This window comes from Sus scrofa, chromosome 18 (assembly GCF_000003025.6).
Source record: "Sus scrofa isolate TJ Tabasco breed Duroc chromosome 18, Sscrofa11.1, whole genome shotgun sequence".
Classification (NCBI taxonomy): Eukaryota; Metazoa; Chordata; class Mammalia; order Artiodactyla; family Suidae; genus Sus; species Sus scrofa.
In genome coordinates this window covers 5,339,639-5,353,773 of record NC_010460.4, presented here as the reverse complement: position 1 = coordinate 5,353,773, position 14,135 = coordinate 5,339,639, and the positions used below count along the sequence as shown (strand labels likewise).

General features: G+C 44.1%; 1 protein-coding gene across 2 annotated transcripts in view; it reads left to right on the top strand.

The window, feature by feature from the left end:
• GALNT11 (polypeptide N-acetylgalactosaminyltransferase 11) overlaps positions 5,661-14,135 on the top strand; it is a 56,588-nt gene continuing 48,113 nt past the window's right edge. The window contains exon 1 of one of the 2 annotated variants that reach the window (XM_005654262.3): positions 5,661-5,901. The gene's annotated coding sequence lies outside the window, so the exon portion shown is untranslated. The remainder of the gene's footprint in view (positions 5,902-14,135) is intronic. The other variant, XM_005654263.3, reaches the window with a different exon arrangement.

Here is a 14,135-nt window from a genome sequence, read left to right as displayed (position 1 = left end):
GTGTGGGTCACAGATGTGGCTTGCATCTGGTGTGGCTGTGGCTGGCAGCTGTCACTCTGATTCGACCCCTAGCCTGGGAACTTCCAGATGGCACAGGTGCAGCCCTAAAAAAAAAAAAAAAAAAAAAAGAAAAGGAAAAAAAGAAAAGGAAAAAAAAAAAGGAAACAACTTCACTCATATATTATGCTTATTCAGTCAACAACTAGATGGTCATCTCAGGCCAGATGTCCGTCCTTCTAGGTACTGTACTTGGATTTGGCAGACAATGGAGCAGGTAAACCTTCCCTTCACGGAGCTTGTGTTATTTGAATAATAATATGTACAATGTAATGAATAAAGAACCGGTTTATAATCTCTTTATACCCCTGTATTCAGCAAAATACACTATAAAACCTATTGCTAGAAAGACGGGAAAAACCTGTGTTCATACAGGTCAGGTGGCTAGGGTAACTTGATTGAACCTTTAAAAGGTCGATCTAGAATGGATTAAGAACGGAGTTCCTGTTGTGGTGCAGGGGAAACGAACCCAACCAGGAACGATGAGGTTTCAGGTTTGATCCCTGGCCTCGATCAGTGGGTTAAGGATCCAGCATTGCCATGAGCTGTGGTGTAGGTCACAGACGCAGCTTGGATCCCGCGTGGCTGTGGCTGTGGCGTAGGCCAGTGGCTATAGCTCTGATTAGACCCCTAGCCTAGGAACTTCCATATGCCGTGAGTATGGCCCTAAAAAGCAAAAAAAAAAGACTGGATTAAGAAGATGTGATATATATACACAATGGAATACTACTCAGCCATAAAAAAGAACAAAATAATGCCATTTGCGGCAACATGGGTGGAACTAGAGATTCTCATACTAAGTGAGGCAAGTAAGAAAGAGCAAGACAAATACCATATGATATCACTTATATCTCTGGACTCTATTGTACGGCGCAAATGAACCTGTCCACAGAAAAGAAACTCATGGACTTAGAGAACAGGTTTGTGGTTGCCAAGGGGGAGGGGAAGGAAGTGGGATGGACTGGGAGTTTGGGGTTAATAGATGCAAACTATGGCATTTGGAGTAGATAAGCAATGAGATCCTGCTGTATAGCACTAGGAAGTATATCTCGTCACTTGTGATGGAACATGATGGAGGATAATGTGAAAAAAAGAATATATATGGCTGGGCCACTTTGCTGTACAGTAGAAATTGACAGACCCCTGTAAATCAACTATAATGGAAAGAATAAAAATCATAAAAAATAATAAAAAAGGTCAATCTAGTAGCACAAAGTAATTGCCACATTATGATTATATTCTTGGCTCACATTTATACCTTAGCTGCCTCTAGAAAGTTCAAAAATGATTGTCATAAACCTACAAGCCTGTTAGAGTAAAATACAAAATAAAAATTCCGGAGTTCCCGTCGTGGCACAGTGGTTAACGAATCCAACTAGGAACCATGAGGTTTCGGGTCGATCCCTGCCCTTGCTCAGTGGGTTACCGATCCGGTGTTGCCGCGAGCTGTGGTGTAGGTCGCAGACGTGGCTCGGATCCAGCGTTGCTGTGGCTCTGGTGTAGGCTGGTGGCTGTAGCTCTGATTCGACCCCTAGCCTGGGAACCTCCATATGCCGCAGGAGCAGCCCAAGAAATAGCAAAAAAAGACCAAAAAAAAAAAAAAAAACCCACAAAACAACAACAACAACAACAAAAACAAAATAAAAGTTCCACAGCCAAAGGAAAAAAGAGAATTGGGAATCTTCTTGAAATTAACTTTTTCCTAGTTTTGATATCTGAGATTTTTTTTTTTTTTTTTTTTTGGCAAGCATAAAGAATGATGTCAATATCAGCATTGCCAAAGGAGAAATATTCTTAGAGCCAGGGGCCTATCATTGAGTCTTAGTTTTTTAATGTAATTTAGTTCAGATACTAGGTAACATGAATGAGCCTTAGAAATGATGTAGAATGTGACTAAAACAATCTCCTGTTAAAAGCATGCTCCAGTGGTGCAGTTGGTTAATGGGTGGCACTTGTGCAACAATCTCCTCTTAAATAGTGTTTCAGTTGACTCTGGAATAGAAAACAAATCAAAATCAACATCCAAGTGTTTGGTGTGATTGAAAGGAACTCCATACTTGCCCGGAGGTGGTAATTTTTGGGTTTTGTACGAAATTTAAAAATCTGATTTGTATTCTGGAGCTAGTTTAGAAGTATCTGCTCATCTGCTCGAGGCTTTTCACAAAACAATTTTTGGTATGACCAAATGCTCAGACAAACCTTAAATTACCTGGAGAATTCTGTAAGGAAAGCATACTTCCAGGAATTTATAAGACGCACCAATATGAAATGAAAATAAGAGCTAACGTTTATTGACACCTGTTTCATACTCCCGGCTAAGTACTCTGCATAGATCATCTCATTTCATCCGCACAACTTTATAAGATAGTTCCTCTTGGCAGTTCCTGTCGTGGCACAGCGGAAACAATCTAACTAGCATCCATGAGGATGCAGGTTGGATACCTCGTCTCACTTAGTGGGCTATGAATCCAGCATTGCTGTGAGCTGTGGTGTAGGTCGCAGATGCAGCTCAGATCCGGCATTGCTGTGGCTGTGCTGTAGGCTAACAGCTATAGTCCGATTTCACCTCTAGCCTGGGAACCTCCATATGCCGCAGGTATCCTAAAAAAAAAAAAAAAAAAAGATAGTTTCTCTTGTTATTACCATTTCATAGACCAGAATACTGTTAGAACTTGTCCAGAGTTAGTGTTTCCAGATTTAGCAAAGAGAAGTACAGGATGCCAGGGTAAATTTGAATGTTGGATAAAAAAAATTTTGTAAGTATATTCCATATATTCCATGGGACATACTAGTAAATTTTTTTTATCTGAAATTCAAATTTAAGGCCATCCTGTATTTCCTCTGGCAACTGTATCTAGAGACAAAGGAACACACTCACCTCATCTGCCCAGCCTCAAAGGCTCTGGGTTTAACCACAATCCTACACTGCAAAGAGCGTTTTCATGTCATTCTTTCTAATGGTTAAAAAAAAAAAAAACTGGAAGCTAACCCCAAACTTCAACTTCTAGAATGGTACGATTGTACATTAATTTGGTGGAATAGTATGAACCCAGTTAAAGTAACAGCTCAAAATAGATCTGCTCCATACCCTTCAGAATGGCAAACATTTAAATGACACTCTCATAGTGCAGGGGAAGGTGCTTGGGGGCGGAGGTCACCGTGGCAGCGGCCTTGGCTCAGACTGCGCTCTGTCAAGCAGGTTTGGGTTCAATTCTGCCCCATCTAGAAGCATGTGGCGTCTACACGGACTTCCTACAGGCGGTGAGCAGCGAGAAGGTCGCCGCACCAACGTCACCTGCTCAGCGATTGCTCCAAGCCCTCTGTGGCCGTGCTGTGCGGAGATGGGCACCCTCCCCCTTGGCCTCCCATGTGTGGGCCAGGGCCGCGGCGGGGAGCGGGGACAAGCCCCGCGCCAGTACTGGGCGCTGAGAGCGCAGAAGAGACCAACAAGCGAATTTCAACCTGAGACTGCTAAGGACACTCAGCTGAGAAGAACTTAATGACGCAAATCACTATCTGGAGGCCGCGGAGCACCACGGAATTGAGGCCTGTGACTCCAAATCCAACCGGTGTTTCTGGATGGAGAGAAGACAGGGAGGGGTCTGAACAAACTTGCATGTATTTCACCTTCTTACCTTTATCACAGCTTAACCCTTTGTTTTCTTTGTAGGGCCACATCTGCTGCATATGGAGGGTCCCAGGTTAAGGGTGGAATCACAGCTACGGCTGCCAGCCTACACTACAGCCACAGCAATGACCGGTTCAAGCTGGATCTGTGACCTGCACCACAGCTCCCACAAGGCCAGATCCTTCACCAACTGAGTGAGCCAGGGATGAAACCCACACACTCATGGCCCCTAGCCGGATTCGCTTCCACTGCGCCACCGGGGGAACTCCTGCTTAACCCTTTTGAGTTCGGCTTTCCCTACCATTACTGAGATACCTCTTTTTCTTATTTCAGGTGCCGTTTTCTCAGTCCTCAGCTTTTCACCTTAGTATCATCTGCCACACTTAATTCACTCCCTTGTGGAACTTCTTCTCCTCTCGGGTTCTTTTTCTTTTCTTAACCACAGAGGTGCACTTCTCACCCTTCTTTCTCTGCTCCCTTTATTTTTAGAGCATCTCAGCTCCTGTCATAACTTTGAACTGCCTTCTTGGGTTAAACGCTGCATTTCTGTTGAGCTCTAATCTCAGATTTCTCCTAATTCCACCAACACTCTTTGTCCAAAATAGAACTGATAATCTTACATACTCTGTGCTGTTGACCCTTGAACAACAGCAGCTTGAATTGCACAAGTCCTCTTACAGGCCTGTTTTTACAATAAACCTGCACTACAGTACTAAAAATCAACGGTTCAGGAGAATGTGGGGCAATGACCGGTCCCTTGCACTGACTGTACTCTAAGACACTGAGTGTTTTGTTTTGGTTTTGCTTTTTAGGGCCATGTTCACAGTATTTGGAGGTTCCCAGGCCAGGGGTCTTATCAGAGCTACAGCTGCCGGCCTACAGCCACAGCCACAGCCGCAAGAGACCAGAGCTGCGACTTTGACCTATACCACAGCTCACAGCAATGCCAGATCCTTAACCCACTGAGCAAGGCCAAAGATCAACCCAGCAACTTCATGGTTCCTGGTCGGATTTGTTTTCACTGTGCCACGAGGGGAACTCCTGGTTTTTAAACTTGGTGTATAAATCACCTGGAGATTAGCATAAAATCCATAATGAGGTCTGGCACAGGAGCTTGTAGGATGAAAAAAAAAAAAAAAAAAAAAGAACCCAAATGTTGAGAATTATGTTTTATTTGGTGGACAAAACTGAGGACATAACCCTGGGACACAGCCTCTCAGATGACTCTGAATGAAGGCAGGCACCAGAGAGGTTAGGGAGGAGGCAGGAAATACAGGAGTTTTTGCTACAAAGGCCAGCTAGTCAGAGCTTCAGAGCTTCAAAAGACTCTTAATTAAAGAAAATCAGTATCTCAGGGAATTTAGCCCTTTTCTATGTATGGGGAGAGGCCAGAGTTCCATCATTCCTTTAAAACACACCCTAGCCATCAGAGCCAGGATCGTGTTCTCTGCCACCCTGAGAGCATCCTTGGGGGGTGGCTGCAGCAGCTGACAGCTTGGCAGCAGGCAGCCTCTTTCGGAGTTCCCTCAGGGCTGACGGTGGGGGCGGCTGTAACGTGATGGATGGCGTGATGGCTGCAACATCCTTTGTGAACGGATACAGGTAGGCAACAGTTTGCATTCACAGGCTGAAGAGTCAGCATTTCTCACAAACCCCCAGGTGGCCTGAGGAGGATTCCTGTGGCTGCAACTCGGCAGGAAAAAGGTCCTTTCCCCCCAGCAGCCCCACCTGAGGTTTTAACACAGCTGCTCTGAATTCCCAGCCTTGACATGTTTAATCTGCATCTCTCTTTTCCTAAGTCCCACACCTTTAAAATGTTCAGGGCATTCGTCTCTAATGAGGCCATTTTCAGACGACTTAGAAACGCCAAGGACACCGCCACCCACCCCGGAGCCCAGGGACACGCCGAGAACCCCCAGAACGTTCTGGACGGCGCCGGCCAAGGAGCTCCAGCTGCGCAGGGAGACGTCACGCGCGGGCGGGGGCGGGGCCGCCCGTCACGTGGCCCCGCGGGCGCGCGCTCGGCGGCGGCTGCGGCTGAGGCGCGGGCACTGGGCGGGCCCACGGGCGCCAGGGCGCCCGGTGCTGCGTGTCCCCGCGGCAGCTCCGCCCGCTGCGGCTCTGCGGCTCTGCGGCTCGGACCCGGGCTGTGGCGGGAGGGAAGATGCCACAGCCCGAGTCCTGGAAGGCCGGGGTCCTGCGCTGCCGGCGTCGGGGTGAGTAGCGCGGCGGCGGCGGCGGCGGCGGCGGCGTCTGAGCCCGCGCGGCCTCCGTCGGCCCCTCAGCGCCGCGGGCTGGCGGCCCCGCGCGCCGCCCCTGCCCCAGGGCCCCGAGCGCCCGAGGCTTTCCCGCGGGCCTGTCGCGCTCGGCCCGAGGCCGCGGACGGGGCGGGACGCGGCCCGGGAGGCCGGGGGTGGGCCGGGGCGGCGCGGGGCTGGGGGGCCGGGGCCCGCGGCGTTTTCCGAAATGCAGCCCAGGCCGAGCGGCCCGGTCGTGGAAAGGAATGCGCGCCCCAGAAATGACTGTGGACATTTTCCAACGTGTGAAAACTGGAGCAAATTGAATAACGCGCTCCCTGGCGCTCAGCCCTCTGTTTCCACAGTGTTCAGGCGGTGTTCACATTTCCTTGGAAGAGTGTTTTTAAAGTCATTTTTTTTTTTAGTGGTTGCTTTGTGTCCCTCAGGATTGGACCAGGTCCTCGCGTGGAATTTGGTTGACCAGCATCTTAAGTTTCCCTTTTCTTTTTCTTTGCAATGTTCTTAGTGAAGAAATCGGGTTATTTACAATTTCCCACGCTCATGAATTAGGTGCCTTTTGGGCAAATACTAAAAAAAAACAACAAAAAAACAAATCCCCACCCTCCAATTCTGGTAGATTTCACCCTTTGAGGCGTATCAATATGCTTATGATGGCAGAGCTTTCTTTTTGTCATGGAAGATTTGGTCAGCATTCCTTTTTACTTTGGGTAAGAAAAGCAGGTTGGCTGGTTTTGCGAATTCAAGATGAGATTGTAACTTTGAAAATGCTCCTTATACTGCAGTGCACCAAAAATACATTGTGGTGCTAACTACTCTCATCCCGCAAATCACAGTTTTAGACCAGACTTTTTTTTTTTTTTAATTGAAATATAGTTGATTTATAATGTGTTCATTTCTGCTGCACAACACAGTGATTCAGATATCTATGTATAGGTGTGTTTGTGTGTAAATATATATAGACTCTTTAAGAATGTATTCTTTTCCATTATGGTTTATCACAGAATATTGAGTATAGTTCCCTGTGCTAATACAGGACCTTGTGGTTTATCCATCTTATATGTAATAGTTTGCATCTGCTAATCCCAAACTCTCACACCATTTCTCTCCCACCGTCCCCCCAAGCACAGTCTGTTCTCAATGTTTATGAATCTGTTTCTCTTTTGAAAAAGTTGATTTTGCCATGTTTTAGAGTCCACATGTAAGTGATAGCATATGGTATTTGTCTTTCTGATTTACCTCATTTACTAGTAAGACTTTTTTTAGCCTTCATTCAATTCTGACCTCTTAACCTAGGTGTGTATCATATGTTGAGGTCTCCTCTGCCTGCGGAAAAATCGAAAATAGAAAATCTCTCTCTCTCTCCTCAATATTTAACAGTTGAGCTTTGCAAGATAGATGTCATGAAAGAGCAGTTCACGTTTCTTTTGACAGTTTCAGTGCTATTGCTTGCAATTTGGTTTCTGTCTTCACTTCTTTAAAACACTCATTACTGTGGTAAAATAGATGCAACATGAAGTTTATTGTTTTAACCTTTTTTTTGGGGGGGGTGGTCTTTTTAGGACTGCACCCTCAGCATATGGAAGTTCCCAGACTAGGGGTCAAATCAGAACTGCAGCTGCCGGCCTAAGTCACAGTCACAGCAATGCGGGGTCCAAGCTTGGTCTGCAACCTGCACCCGAGCTTATGGCAGCGCTGGATCCTTAACCCACTGAACGAGGCCCGGGTATGGAACACGTGTTCTCATAGATACTAGTCAGGTTCTTTACTGCTGGGCTACAACAGGAACGCCCTAGCCGTTTTTAAGTGTGCAATTCGGAGGTGTTAAGTACATTCACGATATTGTGTCACTCACCATCATGACTGTTTCCAAAAGTTTTTCATTACCCAAAACAGAAACTCTGTAACTACGAAGCAGTAACCCCATTTCCCCTCCCTCTAGCCGCTTTGTCTCTCAGCTTGCTTACTCTAAATGCTGCACAGAATTGGAATTATACAATATTTGCCCTTTTGTCTTAAGGTTATTCACCTGGTGTTTTCAAGGTTCATCCATGCTGTTGCCTATCTCAGACTTCATTCCATTGTATGCTTGGATGATAGTCTGTCGAGTGGCTATATCACAATTATCCTTTCATCTTTCATGGACACTAGAATGTTTTCCTTTTTTTTGACTACTGTGCATAATACTGCGATGAACATGTGTTTACATCTGTTGGGTGTGAATCTCTGTTTTTGGTTCTTTGGGATGTACGCCTAGGAGTTGCCGGGTTATATGATAAATCTGTGATTTTCTGAGGAACTAACAAACTTCACATTTTAAAAACTGCTTTCTTGGAGTTCCCATTGTGGCTCAGTGGGTTAAGGACCCAATGTAGTCTCTGAGAATTCGAGTTCGATCCCTGACCTCACTCTGTTGGTTAAGGATCTGACGTTTGCAGAACAAGTTGATTCTCATCCTCAGTCTGTCCTTAAAATTAATCACCTTCTACTAGCCTTAACCAGCCAATGTGTATTAATTATAGCCAGTCATTTTACTTGCTATTCTTTTTGGAAAACAAATACATGTTGCTGTTCTCCAAACTTGAGCTTTCTGTTTGAACTATTTTGGGATTTGGCCATTGAAATCAATTTTTAAAGTCAGTCTTAGATCTTAACTTCTATAAAATTTCCTTCAAGTTTTTCATACAAAAAAAATTTGTCTTTCATATTTGTTTCTATATACCGTAGTTTATATATATCTTTATTTTTATTTATTTCCTTTTTTCTTTTTACAGCCACATCTGCAGCATATGGATGCTCCTGGGCTAGGGGTCAAATTGGAGTTGCAGCCGAAGCTTAAGCCACAGCTGTGGCAACACTGGATCTAAGCCACATCTTCGACCTTCACCTGGATCCTTAACCTACTGAGTGAGGCCAGGGCTTGAACCTGCATCCTCACAGAGACAATGTTAGGGTCTTAACCTGCTGAGCCACAATGGGAACTCCTATATCTTTATTTTTAGAATTTGCTTTAGAATGTGCCTGACTTTTCCACCTGATTTATTATTTCTTTAGGATTTTTATTCTTAGAGAAAGTGGGATTAGTGACAAAAGGGTATAAAGATTTTTAAGGCTCTGAGCCGTTGTCAAAACTGCCTTTTTTTTTTTTTTTGGTCTTTTTTGGGCCACACCTGCAGCATATGTAAGTTCTCAGGCTAGGGTTGAATCAGAGATGCAGCTGCTGGCCTACACCACAGCCACAGCAACGTGGGATCCGAGCCATGTCTGCAACCTATGCTACAGCTTGTGGCAACGCCGGATCCTTAACCCACTGAGCGAGGCCAGGGATCGAACCCTCAACTTCATGGTTCCTAGTCGGATTCATTAACCACTGAACTCCCTAGCAACCTTAATTCTATATGCCGCCTTATTCTGAGGATTAGTATGTGGATATTTCTGGAGGACCATTATTCTGCCTACCACATAGCAATATCAGTCATTCTTTTTTTTTTTTTTTTGCCTTTTCTAGGGCCACTCCTGTGGCATATGGAGGTTCCCAGGCTAGGGGTTGAATCGGAGCTACAGCTGGCGGCCTACACCACAGCCACAGCAATGTGGGATCCTAGCCACGTCTGTAACTTACACGGCAACGCCAGATCCTTAACCCACTGAGCAAGGCCAGGGATCGAACCTGTAACCTTATGGTTCCTAGTCAGATTCGCTAACCACTGAGCCGTGACGGGAACTGTTCTGTCACACTTCTTTAAACATTTTTTGGTGTTTACCCTAGAGTTTACAATACACATTTTAAACTAGCCTGAATCTACCTTAAAGTAACACCATATTGCTTGATGTGTTGTATAGGTGCCTTATGAATAGAGTAGTCCCGATTTCTCCCTCCCATCCCAGTTAAGAATAAGAAAAATAAAGGATTTTATTTTCACTTTATTTTTTCATTCTCCGATGCTCTTCTTTTTATGTAGATGTAGATTCAAGTTTCTGACCTGTGTAATTTTCCTTTTGCTTGAAGAATTTAACATTTCTTGCAAGACAGGTTTCTTGGTGATGAATTCCTCAGGTATTTTTGCCCGAGAAAGCCTTTATTTCTGCTTTGCTTCTGAATTGTCTTATCAGTGAATATAGGAGTCTAAGGTAGTACTGGGGTTTCTTCTGTGCTTGAAATATCTCACTCTGCTCTCTTCTTGATTGCACGATTTTCAGTGAGGGTCCACTGTAATTCTTACTCTTCCTCTTTTTTCCGCCTCCCTGTAGCTTCTTTCAGGATTTGTCTTTTGATTTTCTGGATATGGCCTACCTTGGTGAGGGTTTTTTTCTGAGGGTATTTAATCCATTTGGTATTCTCTCAGCTTCCTGGGGTCTGTCTTAATTTTGGAAAGTTCTTGGCCATTATTTGAAGTACTTCTTCTGCTTCCTTTTCTCCTTCTGATATTTTAGTAATGTGTATGTGTTTCTGAACTTGTCCCACAGTTTTTGAATGTTTTGTTTTTTTCCATTCTTTTTCCTCTTTGCATCAGTGATCTGTATTCAAGCTCGCTGCTTCTTTGCCTGTGTGGATTCCTCTGATGAGCCTATGGAAGGCGTTCTTCACAGCTGATACAGTGCTCTTAATTTTTAGTATTTCCCTTGTTACAGTTTCTGTAGTCCATCTTTCTGGCATTTTCTTTTTTCTTTTCTTTTTTTTTTTTTTGCATTAGCGCCCTTAACACATTAATTATACATGTTTTAAATTCCCTGTGCAATAATCCCCAAATCTCTGTCATCTGAGTCTGGTTCTAATGATTGTTTTGTCTTTTCAAACTGTATTTTCTCTTGTCTTTTTTTATGACTTGAATTTTTTTTTCTTATAATTTTCGAAAGGCTGACGTGTTTGATCAGGTAATAGGAACTTATGGGGATTCGGCTGTGTTTAATGTTTACTGTGGCTGCAGGTGCCAGAGGCTTCAGGTTCTTTTAGTGCCCTCATTTATATATGCTCTCTTGACTTTGGGGTCTTCTAAGTACTCTCCCCCAGAGCATGTCTGCATCTTGCAGCTCTTTCAGCTGTAACCCGCTGCTGTCATACTTGGAGCCCCATTGATGCGGTGGTCACATGTGAGGGAGGGTGAGTTCTGTTATCTTCGATTAAATCTCAGCCTGTGTCTCTGAGCTATGACCTTCACAAGTGTTCTCCACCGGTGTAGCTTTTTTCCTCCCTGAAACCTGCTCTTGCCCACCTGGAGTTGCCAGCCTGTTTTGTGGAAGCCTTCACCTTTGAGGTTACTCTTCTCCCTTAGGTTTGACTGGAAGGCTAGGAGGGGCTGGAGTGGGAAAAATGCCCTTTCTTAATCTGGAGAGAACTCTGGCAGTATCTTTTTCCCTGGAGCTAGCATGCCTTTGTTAAGAAGAGGCTCTGGGCCTGTCGCGTGATTTGCAGTGATTACTTTTCCCCTCCCTGCTGTAGTCACGAGGGAATCTTTCTGGGGCCTTCACCTTCACCATGCAAACCTGGTGGGATTGCTGAAGGTAAAGCCCGCAGAAGTGTGCTGTCTGCCCCAGAGACTGCTTCCCTGCACTTTCCCCTTTCACCCAGCTCCCCCTAGCCTCCAGCAGCTTCTCCCCCAGGTAAGCAGATCTCAGCGGTATGTCTCCAGGTTTGGGGTGGTAATTTGTCCTGAAACCTTAGTTCTCTGATGAGTTCAACAGTGTCATTGATTTTCAGTTTGTTCTTCTGAGAATGGAAGTGATGGCTTCTAAACTTTTCATGTTGGAGCTGAAAGCATGGTTTTTAACTTAGATTTTATGACTGGTAACCATCTTTTTTGGGGCGGGCTGCTTTTCAGGGCCTCATCAGTGGCATATGGAAATTCCAAGGCTAGGGGTCTAATTGGAGCTGCAGCCAGCCTACGCCATAGTCACAGTAATGCCAGATCCTTAACCCATTGAGTGAGGCCAGGAATTGAACCTACATCCTCATGGGTACTAGTTGGGTTTGTTACCACTGAGCCACAATGGGAGCTCTGAGTCTTTTTTTTTTTTTTTTTTTTTTAATTGGAGTATTGCTGACTTAGAGTGTTATGTTAGTTTCAGGTGTACAGCAAAAGTAAATCACTTACATATATATACACACACACATGCTCTTTTTTAGATTCTTTTCCTGTATAGGTTGTAACAGAATATTGCGTATACAGTAGGTCCTTGTTAGTTATCTATTTTATATACAATAGTAGGAGTTCCCGTCGTGGCGCAGTGGTTAACGAATCCGACTAGGAACCATGAGGTTGCGGGTTCGGTCCCTGCCCCTTGCTCAGTGGGTTAACGATCCGGCGTTGCCGTGAGCTGTGGTGTAGGTTGCAGACGCGGCTCGGATCCCGCGTTGCTGTGGCTCTGGCGTAGGCCGGTGACTACAACTCCGATTCAACCCCTAGCCTGGGAACCTCCATGTGCCGCGGGAGCAGCCCAAGAAATAGTAAAAAAAAAAAAAAAAAAAAATTATATACAATAGTATATATTAATGTATATGTTAATTCCAGCCTCCTAATTTATCCCTCCCCCCTCCTCATTTCCCCTTTGATAACTGTAAATCTGATTTAGAAATCTATGAGTCTGTTTCTGTTAGGTAAATAAGTTCATTTGTATCATTTTTAAAATTAGATTCCACATATAAGTGGTATCATATGATCTTTGTCTTTGTCTGATTTACTTAGTGTAATAGTCTCTAGGTCCATCCATGTTGCTGCAAATGCCCTTATTTTGTTCTTTTTTATGGCTGAGTAATATTCTGTTGTACATATGTACTTTGTCTTCTTTATCCATTCCTCTGTCGATGGACATTTAAGTTGCTTTGTGTCTTGACTATTGTAAATAGTGCTGCAGTGGACACTGGGTTGCAAATATCTTTGAATTATGATTTTCCCAGATACATGCCTAGGAGTGGACTTGCTGGATCATATGGTAGTTCCACATTTAGTTTTTGTTTGTTTTTTTGTTTGTTTGTTTTTTGCTTTTTAGGGCTGAACTTGCGGCATGTGGAGGTTCCCAGGCTAGGGGTCGAATTGGAGCTACAGCTGCCACCTACACCACAGCCACAGCAACACAGGATCCAAGCCACGTCTGCAGCCTACAGCCCAGCTCACGGCAACACCAGATCCTTAACCCACTGAGCAAGGCCGGGGATCGAACCTGAAACCTCATGGTTTCCATTTGGATTTGTTTCTGCTGCGCCACAGCGGGAACTCCCCATGGTTAGCTCTTTAAGGAACCTCCGTACTATTCTCGGAGTACCAGTATGTTCGTGTTGGTAAGTGGTTGCACCAATTTACATACCCACTGACAGGGTTCCCTTTTCTCCACACACTCGTCAGCTCATATTGTTTATAGACTTTTTGATGATGACCGTTCTGACTGGTGTGAGGTGACACCACATTGTAGTTTTGATTTAATTAGTGATGTAGAGCATCTTTTCTTGTGATTTTGGCCCTCTGTCGTCTTTGGAGAAATGTCTATTTAGATCTTCTGCCCATTTTTTTTTTGATTTTTTTTTTAATATAAAGCTGCATGAGATGTTTGTATATTTTAGAGATTAATTTTTTGTTGGTTACTTCATTTTGCAAAAATTTTCTCCCATTCTGTGGGTTGTCTCGACTTGTTATTATCTGGAGTGAACTATATATGCTTAGGTTCAAGACTTCAGTATTGTATCTAGAGTTGATTATGCAGGCTAAATTTGATATTTCATATTTATCAGCTGATTAAAATGATTTCAAGCTACATTGCCTGATAGCTTTTGCCTTCCTCAGAAAATCTTATCACTTTGAAATGTTCTTTTTTGTAAGAATATTTATATTCTTAAGATATCATATATATACCTTAAGATATTTATATAAAAAATGTCTTGCAATCTTCAGAAAAACTTTTTTGTGGTGTTATTTTATACTTTATAGGCAGCAAAAGCTATAGAAGCTCCGTCTTTTTTTTTTTCCCCTGCGCCCCTAGCATATGGAAGTTCCCAGGCTAGGGACCAAACCCACACCACAGCAGTGACCTAAACCACTCCAGTGGCAGCACTAGACCCTTAACCTGATGCACCACAAGGGAACTCCAAAGCTCCATCTTTATTACATTTTCTATTTAGAAATAAAAAATTAGTACATGTGAGAATTTGTGGAGTTGTCCCTTGTCAGCTGGAATCTGATTTTGTTAGTTTGAGTTCCTCCTGC